The following is a 24,124-nucleotide window of genomic DNA, read 5'->3' as shown; positions in this document are numbered from 1 at the left end:
CTGTGCTTAACCTCTGAGGTTTTTCCCCAAATCAAACCATTCTTAAACACCTCCAAACAAGTCAGCATCACCAAGAGTGGAATTGTCATCTACTTCATGGTGAAAGAAGAACCACTGCCCTGAAGGGAGGGAGTATTACATCTCTTGGGGCATCATCACCTTTCTTGATGCGTAAGCTAGCTGAGAAAGGGTTGGGAGATACCTGGTGACAAACAGGAAGGACTGGGTGTCAGTCCTCATACTTATCACATTGGTTCCAATACTCTGAGTGTTGTGATTTCAATAGGAATGGTCCCCATAGGCTCATGTATTTAAATACTTGGCCTATATGGAGTGGCACTATTAGGTGTGTACTTATTGGAGGAAGTGTGTCTCTGTGGGGCAAGGTTTGAGGTCTTACATGCTCAAACTATGCCCAGTGTGGTACACAGTCTCCTTCTGCTGCCTGTGGGTCAGGATGTAGAACCCTCAGTTACCTCTCCAGCACCATGTCTGCCTGCATCCTGCCATGATGATAATGGACTAAACACCAAAACTGTCAGCCAGCCCCAGTGAACGGTCCTGTTTCTAAGTGTTGCCATGGTTGTGGTGTGTCTTCACAGCAACAGAAAGCCGAAGGAAGACAATAAGCAACAATTTCTCAGGAGGAAAATGTTGTAAAATGTGTGCCACAATTCCTGTTGTGGTTGAATTTTCAATCAGCAGGAGCCATTGTTGTTATTATTTCCATATTTACAGATGAAGGGGCCCAGGCTCCTAGATGGTAACAGTTTCTTTGCTGCTTTATAACGTTCATCCGATTGGTTTGAAATGTCTCTGTCTATGGCTGTCTTTCTATATCTACAGTCTGTTGACAAAGCTCCAGCTGGGATCCTCTAGTGTATTTTGTTTATGACTTCATCTGGTGTGGGAGAATTGTCTGTATTCTGTCAATCATATTTTAATAAAATGCTGATTGGCCAGGCAGGCAGTATAGGCGGGAAAGCCAGACAGGAAGTAGAGGTGGAGCAAAGAGACTGGGAGTATTCTGGGAAGCAGGAAGCTCCCTCCGCACTCCTGCACAGACCACTGAAGAGGCAGCATGTAACTTGCCCAGTTGAGAAAGGTACGGAGCAATGTGGCTAATGTAGATAAGGATAATGGGGTAACATAAGTTATAAGAGTTAACAAGAAGCCTGACCTAATGGGCCAATCAGTTTATAATCTTAAGGAGTCCTGTGTGTGATTTTCTTTGGGGTTTGCCGGCTATGGGGTACCGGGTGGGACAGATATCCCAACAAGCTGGCCTTCATGTTACATTCGCCTTTTCTTCACCTCCCCCTAGTTTGCTTTCTGTGGATATAACTAAATAGTACAGAGCGAGTCATGTACAAAGAATAGGATTTTATCGAGTTTATGGTTCTGGAGACTGGGCATGTATGAACATGACCATCGGATCCAGGTGAGGAACTATATGATGATGTATCATATAATATACGGGAGCATGACTGAGAACACTGAGAACTACCAGAGTTATCCTAGAATCTTGCTTCATATAACCAAGTCACTCCCATCGCGATTCATTAATCCATTTTTTTTTCATGAAAGTTCTCACCTCCTAACACTGCTGTAAATGGGTACCATGCTTTCAGCAAATGAGTTTTTTTCTTAGACTTCCCAACTAGAGCAGCGCTGTGTATGAACGTAGTTTGCGGTAATACGTTGACGCACCATAATCTTTAGTAGTATTGTGACTTGGCACCATCCAACTCTGTTACTTACTATCCATGTGGCCTGCGGCACGTCATCACATCAGGCCCCACCTTGGGTTCTGCCACAGGAGGTATCATATCACATGCACAAGGTTGTGGTCAAACATGGGAAACGTGAGTACTTAGGCCAGAGTTCCCAGTGAAGGACAATTTCTGGAGTCATCAACACAATGACACTGACCCTAAGGTGGGCCAATAGGAACAGCACACAAAACCAAGGTACCATGGTCTCTTAACTCATCCCTACTTCTCAGATGTTAGATGCAAGGGAAATACGTGTCTTTGAACTAATGAAATGTGGTCATTGCCTTTTGGTGTATGCCTAAGGAAATGGTCATAATGGAAGAGGAGACACCCAAAATCTGCCTCGCCTCTTGGAAAGGAACAAAGGACCTGGAGCTTCTCTGTTCTCCTTGTGGCTAAATGGGGCCACAACTATGACAACTAACTTACCTAGCCAGGTCCGGAGAGTCCCAGGAAGAGACAGTTTCTTTGGCAAAGCAAATTCAGCCCTGGCACACAAGACAGAAGTTGAGCTGCTTTAGAGAGAACTAGCTCCGACTCCTTCCTGTCTTTTAAAAAGGAAGCAGCATTGTTGACTCACATGATTGGGCTGGTGATACCGGGAAGTGGCACAGTTTGTCTTCCCAGGTAACACAGCTACCAATGTCCTTATCCAGCGTGCCTTACACCATTGATCCGTTTGGAGGCGCTTACACAATCAATGCATTTGAAGGCGCTTACACAATCAATGCATTTGAAGGCGCCAGCTCCAGGCAAGTGACTCACTTCTGAGCCTCTAACACACCTACTTGTTGCATCTTGATTTGCCTTTGGAGACAGCCATGATAATGTTTAGAATCACACAGTGGCTGGTGGCTCAGAGTTGGTGGAATCTAGATCCCTTCTCTCATGCAAACAACCTCTCCCACAATCTTACAGTTTCCTGTGCTCCTAGAATTTGATAGAGATTGTTGTTGAGTGATTAAACTTCTGTCCAGGTAGACTGACGAAGGTTTGATTCCGGTGACCGACTTAAAGCTTTATGGGTGTGTGCTACTGGCAGGTCTATGTGGAGGAGTCTTTGCTTCGGTTCTCTTCTCCTGCATCACAAAAACATCGGTGCTTACTGTGTTCCCAACAGTGTTCTAAGCCCTTTCATGTTTTGAGAAAGTTGCTCTCAATACTCCTCTTTCATAGGCATTGATTAAGCACAGAAGAAACTCAATCATTGGTCCTGTAACAGTTCCAGAGGGGACTTTATAACCCAATGCCTCAGCCCCCTCTGGACTGACCTTTCACCAAACATATAGAAACACAGATGGGAATATATTTTTCCCCATTTGAGCCATTGTCACCACTCTGTCCTGGTAGACTCACTTTTTTTTGGCTCTCCCACTGTCCGTATGTTTCTAGGCTGCTGTGTTGATTAGTTTTATATGCCAACTCGACTGAGCAAATGTGCTTCCCAGATAGATGGTCAAACTCTAAGGTATTTCTGGAGAGTTTAAGATGGGAATCAGTAGACTGAGAAAGGCAAGTGGGTGTGCCTCATCCAATTCACGGATGACTAATAGAATGAAAGACTAAGTAAAGGAAAACTCGTTTTCTTTATGGGGGACACGACCAGGATGATAGTATTCTCCAGTCTTTATACTTGGATCTGAAGCAGAGTTTATGCTATCAGTTTTCCTGGATCACAGACTTTTGGGCTCAGTATGAAATTATACATTTGATTCTTCTGAGTCTTTGGCTTGCTGGCTGCTTGAACGTCTCAGACTCAATGATCACATGAGCTGGCTCCTCACCGTAACTCTCAGTCCCTGTTTTTCTATTTATGTCTCACCCCCCTATGCCCCACCAATTGCTCCCTTGGAAAACTCAGTCATAGCAAGTTATCCTTTTGCCCCTGAAAAAAGAACCCCTCTTTTTCTTTTGAAAAATTTCCTTCCTTGCTAGTAAGGCTGCCCATGGAAAGGATGGTCTCTCAGCTACCCGCTGCTGCCTGCTGCTACCTGCTGCTGCCTGCTGCTACCTGCTGCTACCTGCTGCTACCCACTACTTGTTTTGTATTAGCTCAAGTTTCTGCTGAAAAAGAAATGCTCATCCCTTGTTCCTCATTTTCACATGGGTGGCAGGAATTCTCAAAACAAGGAACGTGTTGGCATCTCTCAGCAAGTTCAGGTTCTAAAGCTTCACCTGACTGTCTTGGGCAGCTCTGGAGTGGGCCCGCCAATCAAGTCTAGCACACTTTCCAAGTGTGGTCATTACTTTCCTCATTCATGTGACAAAAAGCAACAAAAAACAGAAACCACTGCAGAAGCTTCTTAAAGGAAAAAGGATTTAATATTGGCTATCGTGTAGTTGGACTTTCCTTTGGGCCACCAGCTCACAAATAACTGCTTGGAGACTTATCAGTTATTAAAGCTTGGTCGTCAGTTTAGGGTTTCCTCACTAGCTCCTATATCTTAACCCATATTTTTTATTAATTTATGTTCTACCGCATGACTTTTACCTTTCTCCCATTCTGTGTGATCTACTCTTCCTGCACTGGCATGACATCTCCTGTGCACCTCGATCATCTCTTCTTCCTCTCTCTGCCTGTAAGTCCCACCAATCTCTCCTGCCTAGCTACTGGCCGTTCAGCTCTTTATTACACCAATCACAGCAATACATCTTCACACAGTGTACAAATATTCTGCAACATTTCCCCCTTTTTGTCTAAATAAAAAAAGGTTTTAACTCTAACATAGTAAAACTATATACTAAGAACAATTATCTTGTAAGGATTACATTTACAAAGTCCAGTCCATTTATACTTGGCAAATTTGGAGAAACTACTATATTATCTATTCTATCTTAATGAATTAAATGTTTTATACCGAAACCATTTTTATTATAACTTGTATTACTATCCTAAAAATCCTTTAGATTTTAAAACATTTTCTTAAATAAACAACTTAAGCTTTATGTCTTTCAACCTTTATAAACTTTACATCTCTTTGTGAGTTTCTTTTCTGAAACTTTCTTTTCTTTTGGTAACAAGGAAAACTGTAGCTATAACTTTCTCATCTCCAAGCCCATCAGAGACCTGAGAAGGATATAATATTACCTAGTTAGACAGGAAGTACAAAGCAAGCAACTTCCAAAACTAAGAAACAACAGAGACAACTGGCTGCTTGAACAGTTACCCAAGGTTTCTCTGCAATGTTGGGGCATCCATCTTCAGTCTACAGGCCTAGGATATCTGGCAGACTTTTTTGAGAAGCAGGAATTTTGAAGGACTGTCCTATCTTACATTGGCCAAGTTCAACAGCTGCCTTCTTTTGTGTCCTGCTCGTCCAATTTGGATAGCATTCTGTCGGCAGTCAAGGCAAAGGCAGTTTCTTTGCCAATGACTAACTTTGTCACAGTGAAAACAAACTCCATGTGTAGGTTCTGCATTGCCCGTCATCCTTATTGATGCATTAGGAGCAGATGTGCCTTACTGTCATGAAAAGCCTTATGTTATTAAAATATCTTAAATATCATATTGTAGGTCTCTGAAGTGTTTGAAGACCATCTATCTAAAATCTCTCTTTATTAACCTTGAAATCATACCTAATATGACTACAAATTCAATTGTTATAGATGACTAAATACTAACCTTTATTTCTTAATTACCCTTAATAGTTTATAATAATAGCTCTCAAGAACTAAAACATTATATTACATTTAAAAACAATCTGTGTAGGTACAATACCTTAAATGGAGTAGAAACATGTATACAGTATGTTAAAACAGAAGTTACCTTAAATTTGTATCAATACACAAAAGTCCACACCAATGTAAAATATTTGAGATTAATAGTTGCCTTTCTATCCTATATTCCTATATCCCCCCTTTTTATGTTTTTAGAGAGGGATCTATAATTTTAATCTCCTTTACTTAGTTTCTTCCCTGGTTATCACCAGTAATAATTTGCAACCAAGCTCCCCCACCCCTGCAAATGATGATAAACATCCATAATCCATTGAACAACCAAAAATCTCCCACCCCACCTCTTGGGAATATGAGCATCATGTTCTCTAGACTGCTTCCTGTTGTCTCCAGGCTATGGCTTAGGGGACCCTAAGGAAATTGAGATAATGGTCAAGTCCTTGGAAAGCCAACTGTATTATTTTTTTGTTTAGTCTCTGAATGATGGGAAAGTGTAGTGTAGAGCTTATCTGAAGCCCTGGTTCAAGTAGTTTGTAAGACTGGACCATCTCAGCTAGCAGCTTTGAAGTTATAATGCAGAATTTTGTGCAAACTGTAACAGGAGCATTTTGAGATCACCTGGGCTACTTGTTTTCATTTGCTTTTTTGTCCTTTTTTTCCTGAAAACATGTAAGCTTTTAAAGATAATATTTATATCTGCATTAACCATGTATGGAATGTGCAGTGTGCACAAGTCAGCTAAAGATATTTTTTTGTTTTATGTTTGAGCAGGTGAAAGGCATCTGTCAACTTTATAAGTCCATTTGCTATATTCCCATATCAGTCCCATTTATTTTTTTGTTTTTTTAAAATATTTATTTTATTTATTATGTATACAATATTCTGTCTGTGTGTATGCCTGCTGGCCAGAAGAGGGCATCAGATCTCATTACAGATGGTTGTGAGCCACCATGTGGTTGCTGGGAATTGTACTCAGGCCCTTTGGAAGAGCAGGCAATGCTCTTAACCTCTGAATCATCTTTCCAGCCCCCCATTTGTTTTTGTGTGGATTTATTGAAGTTTAATTTCTAAAAATAATACTATTCATATATATATATATATATTCATACAAGTTTTGACAAATGCAAAGCAATGTAATTGCTACTATTGACACTGAGTGTGTTTCTGTCCCCAAGAAAGATTCTTTCATCCCTCTTTGTACCTAGTATCGCCTTCCATTTCTAATCCTGGCAACCACTGACCTGAATTTTGTTTTGATATTTTTGTGTCTTAGAATAGCTTCTGACTTACCTCAGTCATGTGATGGTTAATCTCTGCTGTTTAATCACTAGGAATACTCCACTGTGTGACTTCTGGTTTGCTTTCCATCGCACTGATAAACACCATAGCCAAAAGCAATTTAGGGGGGAAAGAGTTTAGTCTTATACATCCTGATCATAGTCTACCACCAAGGGAAGTAAAGGCAGGGATTCAAGCAAGGCAGGAACCTGGAGGCAGGAACCAATCAGATGCCATGGAGGAGTGTTACTTACTTTGCTCTCCATGGCTCTCTCTGCCTGCTTTTCAAAATACAGCTGAGGTCCACATGCCCAGGGATTATACTACCTAGAGTGGGCTGGCCCACATCAATTATCTATCCAGAAAATACCTCACAGACTTCCTATGGGCCGTGATGGGGACATTTTCTCTACTGAGGTTCTGTCCAAGGGACTCTAGCTTGTGCCAAGTTGACAGAAGTCTAACTTGCACAGCATGGATACTGAAGCTTACATCATCATTTTCCATTTGATGTATTATTAGAAACACCCTCAAAAAAAAAAAGAAAAAAAGAAAAAGAAAAGAAAGCAATACCCTCAAATAGACCTTTGTATGGATGTAAATTTTCATTTTTTTCCTTGAGTAAACTTAGGAGTGGGTTTATTGAGTCATTTGGTGAAGTGCCATTGCCTTTTTGTTACTCAGCATGGCCATTGTTCTGCTTTGTGTGCTCATGAGTGATGGATGAGACGTCCAAGCACTGCATGTCCCCATCAGTACTGGCTTGTCTGGTTTTTAAGTCTTTATCCATCCTGATAGTATGTGTTTCAGAGCGGTGGGAAGTAGAGAGTTGAGTTATGGGTAGCTAAGTTTTGTTGGTGACCTCTGTGGCTCGGCTCTGTTCCACCGTGTCAGACAAGGTGCACTATGATCCCCTCTGGTGAGCTTAGCTGGATAGACTCAGTTCCTGGGTTGCGCTCCAGCTGTGACAGCTGGCAGTTGTCCAGGCTACCTATGGATTGGATAGCTCTTTTCTTATGGACAATATCGGAAGCCCATTTTTTGCCAAACTCCTCAGCCATATCTTCACGAGAATTCTTCCTCTTTCTTCCCCTTTTAAAGTTTGACATGAGGATGGTGTCTGAGTCCGAGCTCATCCCGAAGTCAATTCTAAGGGAGGGTGGGTCGTTGTCATAGTCTATCCGGGTTGCCATAACAGAATACTGCAGACCAAATGGCTTTATACACAACACAGATTTATTTCTCACAGCTCTGGAGATTAGACAAGTACAGTGTCGAGGGGACTGCAGATGTGGGGTTTGGTGCAGCAATTTCTGTGTCTTGCACAGTAAGAAAACCAAGAGCGCTCCCTTGGGTTCCTTTTATAATAGCACTAACACCAACCATGAGGGCCCCACCCTCACGACCTATGCTGGTTAGCTGTCAACTCAGCACAAACCAGGAGTACTTGAGGAGAGGGAATCTCAATAAGAGAACTGCCTCCATTCAATTAGTTATGGACATGTCATCAAAGGTATTCTCTTGATTTCTAATTGATGTGGGGGACCAATCTCTGTGGGCAGTATCATTCCTGGGCAGGTGGTCCTGGGAAGTGTGAAAAGCAAGCTGAGCAGGCTAACCAGGTGCTTGTCCATAGTCTCTGCCTTAGTTCCTGTCTCCAGGTTCCTCTTGTTCCTTCCCCGACTTCCTTCAGCCATGAATTGTTATTGGGATGCTTGAACCAAACAAATCCTTTACTTTACAAGTTGCTTTTGCCATGGTCTTTACTAAATCAACGGAGAGCAAACTCCTAACACTCGAGAGGCAGAGGCGGGGAGATCTCTGTGAATTCGAGGCCAGCCTGGTCTACAGAGTGAGAGTTCCAGGACAGCCAGGGCTACACAGAGAAACCCTGTCTTGAAATGGATTCTGGGAAGACTGACACTGCTGGAAGCCCAGCTGGTCTCTACAGTGGGCTTAGAAGGGGTCAGCTGTGGGCAAGCCTCTCCTCTGACAACAAGTTTAGACTCACTTGGATCCATCCTCTGCCTCCATGTCAGTAGATCTTGTTTAAGAATAAAGACTATTTGATGAACTCTGAGCTGAAGGATGGTGTTGAGAGGGAAGGGCAACAGGTGGAGGTGCTCAAGGTCATTGATTACGTAATGAACCGGAGACCGCCCTGGAATTCATGAGACTCTGCTGCAAAAAGAATGAGTGAATGAACAGTGAATCCATGGAACGTTACTTCCATCACCAGGTACCGTTCCCTGTGTGCACAGGTGTTACCGCACTTCATCTTTATAACCCCACCGAAGTAAATGCATTCAAGTTAGCATCCCTTAGTCCAGATGCGTGATTGAGGCCCAGAGAGTAAGTGGCCAGCTCATGATCGCACAGGAAGAAACAGCAGATCTCATCAGGCTGAGGGGATTGGAGCCTCCTCTCTTCTTTCCTCTTCCCATATGTTTCCTAGAATCCTCTGAAATTGCTTCAGTTCTTACCCTGAGCCTTTCTCCCGTTACTGTATCTTATCCCTGGCCTTGGCCACTGCCTTTTGTGGAATATTTGATCACACTGTGAACCCCGAAATTGTGCTATTTACTGGAAACACCTGTCTGTAGTTGTGGTGTGGCTCAGTCCCAGCACACACCTTTAATCCAAGAGCTTTTTGCTTGAATGTTGTAAACAGAACTAAATTAAGTGAACAATAAGTCAAGAGGCAGAGCAAGTGAACAGTTGACAGGAAGTGAACAAGAAAAAAAAACCATAGAGAGTAAGAGAGAGTCAGGAGGATGGATAGAGAGGTGCACAAGATGTAGAGGAAGGGACATTGAGTTGGAGTTTTTGTTTGAAAAGGTGTAGGTGAAACGGAGTTTTTCAGGGACATCGGTGGAGGAGGAAGGTCAGCTGGGTTCTTTCTCTGTCTCTCTGAGCTAGCAGCATCAGTCCAGCATCTGGCTCCGGAGTTTACATTGGTAAAATTGAACAGTTGAGAGTTTGATAAAAACAACAACTGCCATAAGCTAATAGTCAAATATGTATCTCGGACTGAATTCTGACTTGGGGTTCAGATTCAAACATCCAGCTCCATCTTTGCCACCTTCGGTTCGATACCATACTCCTTTTCTTTTGCTTCATGATAAATTATTACACTCTCAGTGTCTTCAACCCACACCCAGTTCTCATCTCACAGGTTCCTCAGGCAATGTTGTCTGGGTAGGGCCGCCTGAGGTCTTAGTTCTGTTGTGTCTTCTGCTGGGAGCCTACACTTTCTAAGTCATTCAGGTTATTGGCAGAGTTATTTCCTTATGACTTTGGCACTTTGGAGCCAGGTATTTGCTGGATGCCAGCAGAAGCCAATGCTTCTGCTGGTTGTTCGCTTTATCAGGCCTGCAAGGGCACCTCTAGTCCAGCTATCTAAGAGACAGCCTGTATATCACGAGGTAATTATGGGAGGGGCGTCTTGCTACCTTTGCCATATTCCATTAGCTGGAAGGAATAAACCCAAGTTCTACTCACTCTCCAGTTTATTCCAGGGTGTAAGTACCAAGAGATAGGAACCAAGGACACGTGGTTCAGATATCCACAAGCTTCTTCAGCATACCTCAAGTGTGCATCACCACATTCCAGCTACTGTACCTGCCTTCCACAGATCTGGCAGAGGAGGTTCATCAGTCAAGGGCAGGAACCAGTCCTGATTGCCTCCTCTGGCCAAATGTGTGCACATTCAACCATCAAGCCCTGCTCTTTTACCTCCTAGATACCTCTTGGTCCCTCTCTTTTCTTCACTGTGGGGCTGCAGCTACCCCTGCTTCCCTCCATTTTCTGGTTTCTATCACCAGCCGGCAGCTACACTGTAGCAATGAAGATCTGATTACAATGTATCTTTATATCACTTAAAGCTTGTGTCTCACGGGTCTTAGGGACCATCAGCGCCTTTGTGCTCCAGCTCCTTCACCTCTATGTCCTTTGCCCTGTTCTTTGGAGGCATCCTTTCTTCTCCTTTGGTAGGCCTGATGATTGGATCAGAGCCAGTTCCAATAGACCTTCTATGTTCATAGTTCATAGGTTTCTCTCCAGCCCACCAGTTCCCAAATAACCACTCTGTAATTACAAACTGTTTGGCCTATTAACTCAGGTTTATTGTTAACTAGCTCCTACAGCTTAAACCAACCCATTTTTATCATCCTGTATTTTGCCACGAGGTTCATGGCTTGTTACCTCCCATAGTGCTTCTCTAGTGGCTGCTGGCATCTCCCATACGCTACCCTTGTTTTCCCTGTATCTCTGCTTGTATTTCCTACCTGGCTCTATTCTGCCTGGCTATTGGCCAAATCAGCTTCTTTATTAACCAATGGTAATAAAACATACTCAGAGACTACAGAAAGACGTCCCACATCACCTTCCTTCTGGAGAACCTTCTCATCTAGTTGCCTAGTGAACTCCCAGACTACTGCTCACTACTCCCTGATTTTCTGTGTTACTGCCACTTGTGCACGCAATGGTCTTTTCTCAAGTGATGCTCTCATTCTCCTCTGAAGTAGAATCCTGTGAGACAGAAGGGGCATCTTCATGGCTAGCACCATGTTTTCAACACTCTAAGCTCTCAAGTCACTGGCAAGTGAAGAAAACGATAGTTGGAGTCTTGGCTCTCAGCCCATCCTTAAAAATATCTCCAGCCTTCCCTCACAGAGCACCTAATGCTCGCTCCTGACTGGTTCTGTTACATTTGGCAGACCTCTATAAACTGAATGTAATACAATAATAGAGGCACCTTTGTTTCGGGTAGTATTTCTTTCCTATTAGGACCAGTCCAGTCCCAAGACATTTCTTGACGTACTCAAGTGACATCAGTGCCAGGACGTCACCTATTCCCTCTTAGACCACACTTGTCCTTTTGCTGTGTCAATTGAATTTTGTAAAATTAGCTGACCAACAGCAGTACATATTGTTCCTTGTGTTGGCCTGGAAGAGTCCTCTGTCCACCCTATGGGAAGGCCCACAGCTGCTCCCGGACATTCCAAGGGATGCATGCTCTCATCCTCTGGGAACAGAAGGGACATTTGTTCCCTGAGCCCTCTCTGGAGGGACAGCTGAGTCCCCAGTCCAGCCAGGTCAGCCTGTCCCTGAGCATCAGGGTCTAGTTTCACACAAGTGATTGAGCTTAATTGACAGGTGTGAAGGATGTTCTTTCTAACTCCACTGGCTTCAGTTCTGCCTGTAGGGGTGAGGCAAACTCACTTGGGATTGTGTGTGTGTGTGTGTGTGTGTGTGTGTGTGTGTAGAGCAAGTCAGATATATGTGTTTCTGTGAAAAGGGTTTGAAAAGTAAAGATTCGGAGAAAGAGATGGAAATAGAACCTCCAAGGGAAAGAAAGAAGCAGGAAGAGACAGAAGGCGGCAAAGGAGGAGAGAAGCAAAAAGCTGTGGCCAGAGAGATGTCAGATAGCGACTGGAGAGCTTATGCACATGAGCACTGCTGGTGGCCTTTTAGGTGGGTTAAGTGCACACAAATGGAAAATGGGGTAGGGTAGAATGTCAGTCCCATCTGGAGGACCATGTGTGAGGACAGGGCAAAGAGAGCATCTGTAGAGTTGTTAGCGTATTCCCAGGGGCTGTCAGGGGTGGGGGGACTCTGGAAGGCAGAAGGATTAGGTCAGAGGAGATGGCAGGTCTGTGTTTCTGCGGCAGGAGGCGTTTGGCACAGCCCCAGTCAGTTCTATTGCACATATATGAGGCTGGGAGAGATACCGAGGTGAGTCCCTTCATAATGCTGGGGCTGGGATGCTCCAAAATGGAGAGCTGCTTCTACAGAAAGGAAAAGGAATTCTCTGGGACATTTTGAGGGGACATTAGCATAGAGAAAACCAGGAAGCCCAGAAAAGACTCAAACTAAGTCTTTTTGGATCCTCTACTGGCTTCTGAACATCACTAAGTGGTGTAAGGTATCAAGCATGCACCCATCCCCATGGGCTTTCTGGGTCACGTGGCCTGGCGAAATCATCATCACTTCCACTGGGGGATGGAGATGCGATGCACAGAAATCTAAGACCTTCCACAATATTGCGCCGCTGGTCCAAGGCAGAGGTGGACTTTGTGACCCAGAAGGGTCCAGGCTCAGGGCTGACACCCCATGTGCCGTGATCCAGCTCTCAAAGCAGCCTCAGCAGTCCCTGCTGTCCTGGAACTTGATACATAGACCAGGCTCATCCCCAGCTCAGCAGTCTACCTGCCTCTGTTTCCTGAATGCTGGCGTCACTCAGTTCTTGGCTCGAGTTCTTCCTAGGGAGGATAGAAGAGACCACAGAAGACAATGGGAAGAGCCGACCTCCTGCTCTGGCTCTGCTCTCTTTAGCTCCAAGACTGTGAGATAGGATGTCTATGTTAGTTAGGGGCTGTAAGCAAGTGCATAAACCCTGTCCCCTCTATCCATCCCTACACGACACTGACCATCCCCAGCTGGGTGCCGTGGTCCTTAACTTAGATTGTGTCAGCCACAGATCCTTTCTCTTTAAAACGAGCACACAAACAGGGCTTTCTAGATGAGGGTGCGAGAGAGGCAGTGTATTGTATTTGTCATTCCTGGCATGAAGTAAGCTGCCAGTACATGTCACCTGTAGTTCTCATCTGTCAGAGGATGCCATTCCCATTTTACACGGAGACATCTCTCTTGTGCATGGGGATTGGTTCTAGGAGTTCCCATGATACTCAAATCCTCAGATGCCAAAGACTCATAAGAAGGGCAAAGCATTTGCATATAACCTGCATCACCCTGCCTCATCGCCTGAGATTACGTACAATATTGAGTACAATGTAAGTCGATATAAATAGTTTTTTATAGTACATTGTTTAGGGAGTATGGCAAGAACAAAAGTCTCTACATAATCAGTACAGATGTAATTTTAAAAAGTGCTTTCAACCCATCCTTTCTTTGTTTCTTTCTTTCTTTGTTTCTTTCTTTCTTTGTTTCTTTCTTTCTTTCTTTCTTTCTTCCTTCCTTCCTTCCTTCCTTCCTTCCTTCCTTCCTTCCTTCCTTTCTTTCTTTCTTTCTTTCTTTCTTTCTTTTTGAGATGAAATCTAGCTATAGAACTTGGACTGGCCTTGAACTTGCTTCCTCCAACTCTTCCATCACTCACTCGACTCGTGGATGTGGAACCCACAGTTACGGAGAGCTGGCTGTACTGTTGTGGGAGCAGCATGGGCTCCCGACTGTGTGAGCGGCTTGCTAACTTCTCTGCACTGTCAGTTATTAGATGTCACTGCTCTCATTAAACATAGTGTTGGGTTCATGGAAGGAATGTGAAGGGTTAGCCTCAGCAGACCGTTAGCAAGTGGAAGACACCGGGGTGAGATAGAGTGGGAAGGTAGGGGGATGCCAACGAGCAACTGCAATATTTGATTGAACGTGAAAAGTCTACAATAGAGTCCCAACGCTATGGTTCAGAGGGCAGCAGAGCAAGGCGGCTTGGGAACTCACTAATTGTTGAGAAGCTTGTGAAACCATATTCACAGAGGACATATTACATCTCAAGCATGGCCAGGTAGTGTGCTCGGTACTGGAACATAGCCACAAATAAGACATTGGTGTGGCACCCGAAAAATGGTTTCAGAGATGAGACTTCTACTGTGGTGAGGGGAACTTGAGAGGAAATTTCAAGAGGATGAGTGAGGACAGAGATGAAAAGCAAGAAGCTCTAGAAGATCTTCAAGAACCCACAATGGCTGGCACAAGGCATGTGGAATGAGGGGAGGCATGTACACAGACATTTCTTTCCCACCATCAGTTCCCAAATAACTGACATGGAGGTTTAATATTAATTATAAATGCTCAGACGATAGCTCAGGCTTATTACTATCTAGCTCTTACAACTTGAATTAACCCATTTCTATTAATCTACATTCTGTTCCGTGGCGTTACCTCTCTTTCATCTTGCACCTCCTGCTTCCTCTCTCTGTCTCTCTGGTGACTCTTCTCACTCTGCCCTTCTTCTTTCCAGTGTCCTTATTCTGGTTTTCCTGCCTAACCTTATCCTGCTTAGCTATTGGTCAGTCAGCTTCTTTATTAAACCAATCACAGTGACATGTATGCACACAGGGTAAAGAAATAGTCCACAGAAGTGAATCCAGAAAAGGTGTTTGTAGCTGTCTTGGTCAGTCTTGAGTAACAGTCTGTCATTTTTAAAGATAATGGGGAGCCGTGATAGGTCAACCAGAAGCTTGAAGCCACACAATGCCACTCAGAACTATGAATTCATATGAATGCAACTGCTAGCATGAAGATCATGTCTTTTTAAAAAAGATTTTTTAGAATTGCTTTATTTTTTGTTATTCTTTTTTTCCCCAAAGATTTATTTATGTATACAGTGTTCTGTCTGCATGTATTCCTGCAGAGAACACCAGATCTCTTTACAGATAATTGTGAGTTACCGTATGGGTGCTGGGAATTGAACTTAGGACCTCCGGAAGAGCAACCAATGCTCTTAACCGCTGAGCCATCTCGGCAGCCCTAAATGCTTTATTTTTATTTTATGTGCATTGGTGTTTTGCCTGTATGTATGCCTGTGTGAGGGTGTCAGAGCCGTTGGAACTGGAGTTACAGACAGTTGTGGGCTTCCAAATGGGTCTGAAAATTTAACCTGGGTTCTCTGGAAGAACTTTCAGTATTCTTAACCTGTGAGCCAAAAGATTGTATCTTAACTATAGATCATAATCTATGCCGGTAAAGAGCCTCTCAAAATGTTTTCAAGGCAAAATAAAGTACACTCCTTAAAAACAAAACAAAACAAAACAATAATAGAGATCGATTGACATCCATAGACTCCATGCTTTTTTATTTGTTTGTTTTGTTTTTGTTTTTTCAAGACAGAGTTTCTCTGGCTGTCCTGGAACTCTGGAACTCCCTCTGTAGACCAGGCTGACCTCAGACTCACAGAGATCTGTCTGCCTCTGCCCCTTGAGGCCAGAGGGCTGCACCACCACTGCCTGGCAGTAGATTGTGGGTTAAAGTCAGTTTTGCATTTGGGGTATTTATATATGTCATTTCCTTTCAGTATCAAAATCTAATGTGTCACTATATAGTATTCTAGAATAAATGTATATGGCAGGGTAATTGCTCAAGAATTAAGAAGTGTGCCAACAAAACTCTTGCAAGCTGTATTTTGTGACATTTGGGGCTTTTGTTTTCGCAATGTTTCCTTGCAGTAGAAGAGGTGGATTAAAGATCATTGCAAATCAAAGTGATGCTTTCCACCTACTAAACGAACGCCAACTTGCCTTTTTTTGTTTCTCCCACATTTGCATAGATCTGTCAACTGTGCGATCTTTTAGGGGCAATGCTGGATTCAAATCGGTGAATACCCAGGCACCACCAAATTGCTTTGCCCCTGGCTTCTCCAGGTCACGTCTCCATGCCCTTCCACTCACCCTCTCAGAAGCACGTTTCTCTCTGAAACTTTTCAGGGAACTCGAGGAGCTGGAGAAACTTAAACACAAAAACAACAGTACCAGACTGAGATGTACTGAGCAGTCGCTGTGTTCAGCTCCTTGGCTCTGCCCTGTTTCTGAGTTTAACAGTTATTTGGTCAACCCTTGGAGAAGTATGTTTTCCCAGGGAAGTGACCCAAGAATCTCCTGGGTGGGGTCCAAGTGTCTGTTGCGCTGGGGGTAGAGGGTTGTTCTGCCTTTGGTGGGTCCCAAGGAGCTAGAGTCCCTAGCCGAGGGAAGATGCCACCCTACTGCCTGTCACGAGTCATCCACCGTGTCCTGCAATTGTTATTTACAGATATCCACAGGGATGCACAGTGGTCCTCGTGCACTGACTGGGGCCGAGCTCCATCCTAAGGTTTGGCCAGCATCCTCAGGTCTGCAGGACTCACCAGCTCTGCCTGTGTTAGCCGCTAACCGCAACTGTAAAAGTCTACAAAAGAAACAAAGCCTTCAGGCAAGCAGAGTCTTGGTTCAGTGCACATTTTGTTTTGTGCTATGTTTACTTCAAATTAATATCACAGATGAAGCCCACAGCTAACTAACACATCTGCCCGAGGTTTGCACAGCTATTCACAATATGTTTTTCTTCCTTTTTTCCCCTTTAATTATGGCTTCGAATTCTTTTGACACTCTCTCAAGTAACAGGTGGTTTTCTGACCATGATAAATGCTAAATGCTGTGGAGGGTAAGGCTGTTAGGCATTGTTTTCTTAGCTGTGGTTACACCTAGGCCCCAGGCAGCCTCTTGTTTAGCAGCTTGCAGTAGACTGGAATTCCTGGGGGGCTTTGCTTAACCCTTAGTTCACCAAAACCTGTTTTCAATGCGCTGTTGGGTGGGGCTCCTCATTATACCCAGCTGCTTGGCAGATGTACTTTTTGTATCCTGGGAGGTAGAAGTGGGGTTGAAGGTAGGTCAAAAAGTTAATGTGTCAATGCTCTGAAGGGTGATGGCGGCAGAAACTTGACGATATTAAAGGTGATTTGAATTTAGATTTTTTTTTGAAGAATAAAAGCATTCTTTTATATATCTGCAATAGATGATAACAATTAAATAAGTCACACATGAATCATTGGAATTGGAATGAGGGCAAAGACCTATTAGATCATACAGCCAATTCCCCAGCGAATGCAGACTTATTCTCTACAAGGCGCCCAGGGTGCTTTGTACAGTCTTTGAAAGACTTGAGCAATTGGGGCCTTCGATTATTTCCCAAGGGAAAGACTTCTTTATAAGGGGCCTTAGTGTTTTCCCCCTTCATCTGATGTTTCCACTTAAAAAAAACCAAACAAAAACCTATTTACGTGTTGCATACAGAATCTTCTACGGTGCTGAGAGACATTATACATGCTGACTTCCTAGAAAACAGCATGCGCCTGGCGCTCTTCTGTCTGCTGCCGTTTCCAGTCTGCACCTGGTTTTCCATGCTCCTCGGAGAAGGACATGGCATAGATACATCCTCTAGAGGACTTCCTAATGTACCCCCCTTCCAGCTGCTCATAGGGTACAATGCACTCCTTTCTTTTGAGACCAGGGAGAGAGGTTTTGGAATCAGTGCTGCTCAGACTGCCCATGTCGTCGGATATAATGGACGCTCTATTATCCAGGAAGTGTTAATCACTTAGCATTCCCTTCTCTTTGGAACAAACTTGTCTGTTCTGTGCTCTTTGCAACAGGGAGACTGGGGATTATGGCCATATGAAGGGCCTTCAGGACAGACACTCTGTCCCAAATGCCCCGCAGGAACTGGAGTTCAGGGAGGATGGAGGGATGCACAGACCCTTGGTGTAGGAGGGTCTTCTGTTTGTGTGTTGCTTTCATTGGTTGAATAAAGAGACTGTGCCAGGCAATGAGCTGAGAAGGGCAGAACAATGAGTCAAGTTTACAGCCTTGGCAGACTTAAGACCTTAAAGAGGTGAGGCAGGCAGGCATGGGGATGATTCTGAGGCTCTGAGGTAGGGGCTGTGACGGGGGTGGGAGCAGGGAGCACAGCGTGAGTACAGGGCAGTGGGACTTCAGGGAGCCCGAGGTTGGAAACTTAGGAGAAAGGTGAACCTGAAGGCTAGAGTCCAGGGAAGGACAAACAGGGCAGGGGTAGCAGAGGTGAAGGTAGAGAAGGGAATGCTTCAATATGCTGTGGCGTGGAAGAAGACCAATGGGAGTGTGGAGGTGACGAGCACCTTGGAAACCTTGCCTGCTTGCCAGTTTTGAGTCTCAGAAGGGGCCCACTGTCCTCATTTTCTTGACAAGCTCACCACAGCTCAGAGAAGCATGGTGTCTTCATCTAGATCATGTGGCCAACGAGAGAGCTAGGATTTAAATCATGTCCTTTGGGAGGGAAAGGGATGCTGGAAGCAAGGGATGCTATCAGTAGCTGTGGGAGCTGCACAATTCTGGAGCGGTGAGTGGGGGGCTCTACCAGTGACCAGAACCTCTGCTTTCCCTCAGTATGGGGACAGAGACGGGGTTCTTAGTGCCTCAGTTTACAGGAAGAAGAAAATGGTCCTTGTAGAGTCCATCAACTCTTACATATCTTAGAATGACTCACACTACAGTACAGCTCACTGCCTCTGCAGCCTGATCATTCTCACCAGGGCTGAGTCAGCCAGGCCCGTGTGAGCCTCAACGAGCCTGTGGCCACGGACACAGCAAATGTGCATCCTTGTGGTTATGGCCTTCCAGCAGGCATGTGAACTATGGGGACCGTGAGAACATTCTGCACCTCAGAGCAGGGAGGAAGGATGAGAGAGACAATGGAGAGGTGGGCGGCAGGCCCACTGGACGTGTATCCAACCTGATGGCACTGCTTTCATTGGCGTGATAGCTGCGATTCCTTCTCACGCCTTCGTCACTCGGGATCTGTTATTTCTGTCACATCTACTCAACTCTGTCATTATAGGGCCAGAGGAGTCATCTTTGAGCAAATACTCATAGGCATGGTTCAAAAAACTATTGTGGCCCCACCTTAGCCCTTTCAGCCTCTACAATAAACACAAGAACTGGTAGCCTCCGAGTGGCTGGGGACAAAGGTGCTGGCAGACTTGGTTTCCAGTGGGGGTTCACTACTCTGTTTACAGATCTTGCTGTGGAAAGGACCTAGAACCTCTTTTATTAGAGCACTAATCCATGCTCTAATGGAGCATGAGGGCTCTCCCATCACACACTAACCACTTCCCAGTGTCCCCAACTTCCCAGTGCCACCGCATTAGTGACAAGGCTTTCAGCATGTAAAACCTTGGGAATGATACAAACACCCGCACCGTGGCATAACTGAATTTTGAAATTTGAAATTTGCCTCACAATATTTTTAGAAGTGTTTCAGACGTTAAAAGGTCCAGAAATCCATCTCCCCTCCGAGTCACACAGAAACAGGGGGAGGGTTGGAACTGTCACAGCTTTCTGTCCTGGGTTGGGTGTGGGCAGGCTGCTTCAGATCAGAAATGTCTTTGATCATTATGGCCTCATTTGGTACGTTTTGCTTTTATCGTGCAGCGGTGAGGAAGAGGTCCAGGACGTACTTCTCCGTGGTTCCCCCTCTCTTCCCTTTGCCCCATTCACTGGCAGCGTGTAGTTTACAGTCTCCAGCAATGGATGCTCTCCACCTTGGGTAGGGTTTCATTCTGACAAACCCTTGGTGAAGTCGAATATATCTCAAGTCGCAAACACACAATGCTTACCTACCAACACTCTGGCTTGTTATTGCCTGCCTTAACTGTGCTCATAGCATATATACTGACTTGCAGATGGACAAACATCTAGTTCAAAACCTAGCTTATAAAGAAATGCTGAAAGTTTATTAAGTAGTGTATTAAAAAAAACCAGAATGTTTTGGACAGTACACTGAAATTTTTAAAATTAGAAATTGAACTGTGGGGGGCTGGAGAGATGGCTCAGTGGTTAAGAGCACTGACTGCTCTTCCAGAGGACCCGGGTTCAATTTTCAGCCCCCGCATGGCAGCTCACAACTGTCTGAAGAACCAGTTGAAGGGGATCTGACCCTTCACACCCAATGCACATAAAATAAAGTTAAATAAACCATAAAAAATATTTTTTTAAAAAAGAAATTGAACTGTGATAGGGTGAGAACTGTTTGTCTCTTCCGTGTGAGGGTTTAATGATATGAGGTGGTGAAAGAGCGGTGTGTGGTGCCAGGTCAGGGGAGAGCTCAGCAGACAGTCCCCTTCCCTCCCTCAGCCATGCTCGGGCCTGCCCTTGATGAAGGCCACGGAGAAGCTTAACTTCGCATTAGAGACAAGGTGCAAGTGCAGCCTGGTGACGGACTCTGTGTCTATGCTGAGTGGTGTCTCGAGGAAAGTCATCAGGAGCATGACAGAAATGATGTCAGTAGGGAAAACCTCGGGCTGCCCACGGACTCAAAGGATTCACGAGCCGTGCCCACATTTCTATTTCTACGGAGAGCTCCCAGAAGACCTGCGTAGCTCTGTTCTTCTGAAAATGTTGAACTATTCACCTGACTCTTACTCTCCTCCTGAAAAACAGATGATGGTACTGTGGGAAGTCAGGAGAGTCTATAATTCCTTCTATAGTGTAAAATCACAATATCACCTCTTAGCAGACACTTGGGATCGGCTTTCTTTTCTTTTTCTTTGAGGTGCATTGGTGTTTTGCCTGCATGTCTCTGTGAGGCTGTCAGAAGCGCTAGAACTGGAGTTACAGACTGGTGTGAGCTGTCATGTGGGTGCCGGGAATTGAACTTGGGTCCTCTGGAAGAGCAGCCAGTGTTCTTAACTGCTGAGTCATCTCTCCAGCCTCTTGATTGACTTTCTTATCTCTCTACCTTTTCTTTTCACAAGTTTTAGTTTACTGAGAAGTTCCTCTCTCTCTCTCTCTCTCTCTCTCTCTCTCTCTCTCTGTCTGTGTGTGTGTGTTGCGTGTGTATACGTGCTGTGCATGCGTATGTTTATCTATGCATTCTTGTGAGGAGGTCAGAGAAAAATGTTGAACGTCATGCTGTATCTCTTGTTCCCTTGAGATGCTGTCTTAGTTAGGGTTTCTATTGCTGCAATGAAACACTGTGAGCAAAAAGCAAGTTGAGGAGCAAAGGGTTTATTTAGCTTACATTTCCTTATTGTTGTTCATCACCAACAGCAGTCAGGCAGGAACTTGGAGGCAGAAAATGATTCAGGGGTCGGTGGTGCTGCTCAGCCTGCCTTCATATGGAACCCAGGACCCAGCCTGGGGATGGCACCTCCCACAATGGGTTGGGCCTTCCCCGACCAATCACTAATAAGAAAATGCCTAACAGCTGGATCTTATGAAGGCATTTTTGCCACTGAGTTTCCCTCCTTTCAGACAACCCCAGTTTGTGTGTCAAGTTGATGGAAGACCAGCCAGCACAGGCTGTTTCTCACTGACTGGAAGGTACGTTGGCTGGCCAGAGAGTCCCAGCCTGGCTATGCTCCTGTCTTGGCCTCCCTGGCTGTCTCGTGCTAATGTGAGGAGTACAGGTGGTTACACCTGGCTTTCTACGTGGATGCAGAGACTCTGAACTCAGTCCTCATACTTTTACAGGCGCTCTTACCCACTGAGCCAGCTCCCAGGCTCCAGCATTTCATTCTTTCTCAGAGGATCTTAGAGAATCACATTCCATGTGCTTGTCTCCTAAGGCTTCTTTCGAGGACAGTCTGTGAATGGTCAACTCTGCTAGTTTTTGTTTCATCAAAGTTTTTCTTTTGGGGGTGGTTGGGCAGGGTTTCTCTGTGTAGTTCTGACTGTTCTAGAACTCACTTTGTAGACCAGGCTGGTCTAGAACCTGCCTCTGCATCCCAAGTTCTGGGATTAAAAGCATGCACCACCACCATTTGGCTCAAACTTTTTATTTACGATCATTGTTGAAAGATAATAGGTCGACAGCGTTTCAGGCTTTGAAGACATGATCCCACTGTCTCTAGGTGCCACCACATCTGATGAGAGATGACAGTCCTATTCTAGCTGCTTCAAAAAGCAACAGAATCTCTTGTTGCTTCAATCTTTTCCAGGCTTCAATGCTTTACACTTTCTCATGATGTACCCAATATGTGTGATTATTTTTGGGAAAAGATTGCTGTGGATGTATTACACATCCTGTCCGCAGAGACTCACGCCTCTCCCTAGCTTTCCAATTTTCCTATCTACTGTTCCTCATCCTCTCCAGTCTTTCTCCAGAACTCTGAATGCATGCTGGGTCTTCTTATTTCTTTCTTTACCCTTGCCATTTTGTGTTTTTTCATCTTTTTGTGTTATATTCTGGGTGTTTTCTTCAATTGTGTATTCAACTCACTAATTCTTTATCCACATTTTCTTTGCTCATAGTCTCTCTCTCTCTCTCTCTCTCTCTCTCTCTCTCTCTCTCTCTCTCTCTCTTCTGTCTATCTTTTGCCTACACGTCTACAAGCATATGTACTACTTAACATATATGTATGGTATAGATATAATTTCTTTTTTAAAGATTTTATTCCTGTGTCTGTATATGTGTACTTGTCTGTGTAAGTGTATGTCACATGTGTGCAGGTCTCCACAGAATCAGAAGTTCAGATACCCCAGAACTGGAGTTATGGGCAGTTGTAAATCACTGGGAGCCAAACTTGGGTCTATCCTCTGAGAACATTAAGCCTCTTAGCCACCAGTCACCTCTTCAGTTCCCTTTAATTTCATAAAATCTACTTGGTTATGGATTATGTCCAATCATATTTGAGATTTTTCTTTTGCCTGATAATTTTTCTATAATTTGTAGTTTTTGAGATTTCATTCATATTTTTATTTATCTATTAAAATTTTTATTGTAATAAAATATACACAGAATGGCTTAGTTACTTGTTAATTGCTCTGACAAAGCACCATAACCAAAGCTTATAAAAGCAAGTGTTTACTTTGGGACCCATGGTTCCGGAGGGCTAGGGACTATGACCTTCATGGTGGAGCAGGACAGCAGGGAGGCAGGCATGGTGCTGGAGCAGCTGCTGAGAGCACACATCTTGATCTCCAAACAGGAAGCAGCGAGAGCTAACTGAAAATGACATGGATTTTTGAAACCTCAAAGCCCGCCCCCAAGTGACACACATCCTCTGTTAAGGCCACTCCTCCTAATTCTTTCCAAACAGTTCCTCCAACTGGGCACCAAGTATTTAAACATATGAATCTACGGGGACATTCTCATTCAAACCACCACACAGAACAAGACAGCATTTTTGCTGATATTCACCATATGAATGATTTTGTTAAGCATATGTACAATATACATAGCCATCTTATGTTCTAATATTTGACAGTTCTGCTGTTTGAAGACCTTGTAGGTTTAAATCATGGTTATTTCTTTCAACTCCTAGTTGCAGCTGTTAGTACTTAGGGGTTTCATTTTTTTTCTTTTTGTGTATGCATGTTCATGCGCCCACATGTGTGTGTATGAGTGTGTATGTGATGTGTTGATCCAAGGTTGATGTTAGGTCTTCCTTGGTCACTCTTCATCTTATATTTTGAGGCAAGGTCTGTCAGTTGAACCCAGAGCTTGCCAATTTGGCTAGTGTAGTTATCCAGCTTTTCTGGGACCCACTGACTTCCATATTCTAGAATTACAGGTGAACTGTCATGCCCAGCCAGGTTTTATGAGGATCCTTGAGATACAAATTCCTATCCCATTTACCCGCTGATCCATCTCTCCGAGTGTGCATCCTATATTTATTGTGGGAATCATGGGTAGTGAAAGCTTTGTTTTGGGGTGTATGGAGAGTATTTGCAAGTCTCCTGCATGACATTTATTTTTTCTGTTTGGGGCATTTAATTAGGATTATTCGAAAATTAAAGGCAGGCCCATGATTGTCATTTCTCAGGAGGTCATTACCACCATTTTTGTTATCATTACTATTATTAATAAATGTTTTCTTTTCTCACCCCAAGCTACAGTGGAGTCAGATATCTGGGGTGGTTTAGCCAGCA

General features: G+C 44.2%; 1 protein-coding gene across 3 annotated transcripts in view; it reads left to right on the top strand.

The window, feature by feature from the left end:
* The first annotated feature begins 573 nt into the window (after positions 1-573).
* The window catches only part of LOC146891386 (uncharacterized), a 116,535-nt gene continuing 92,984 nt past the window's right edge, over positions 574-24,124 (top strand). For all 3 annotated transcript variants that reach the window (XR_015735079.1, XR_014997250.2, XM_087897077.1), the window contains exon 1: positions 574-1,105. The gene's annotated coding sequence lies outside the window, so the exon portion shown is untranslated. The remainder of the gene's footprint in view (positions 1,106-24,124) is intronic.

This window comes from Myodes glareolus, chromosome 16 (genome assembly GCF_982192425.1).
Source record: "Myodes glareolus chromosome 16, mMyoGla1.1, whole genome shotgun sequence".
NCBI classification, from domain to species: Eukaryota; Metazoa; Chordata; class Mammalia; order Rodentia; family Cricetidae; genus Myodes; species Myodes glareolus.
This window is presented reverse-complemented; position numbering and strand designations above follow the sequence as displayed.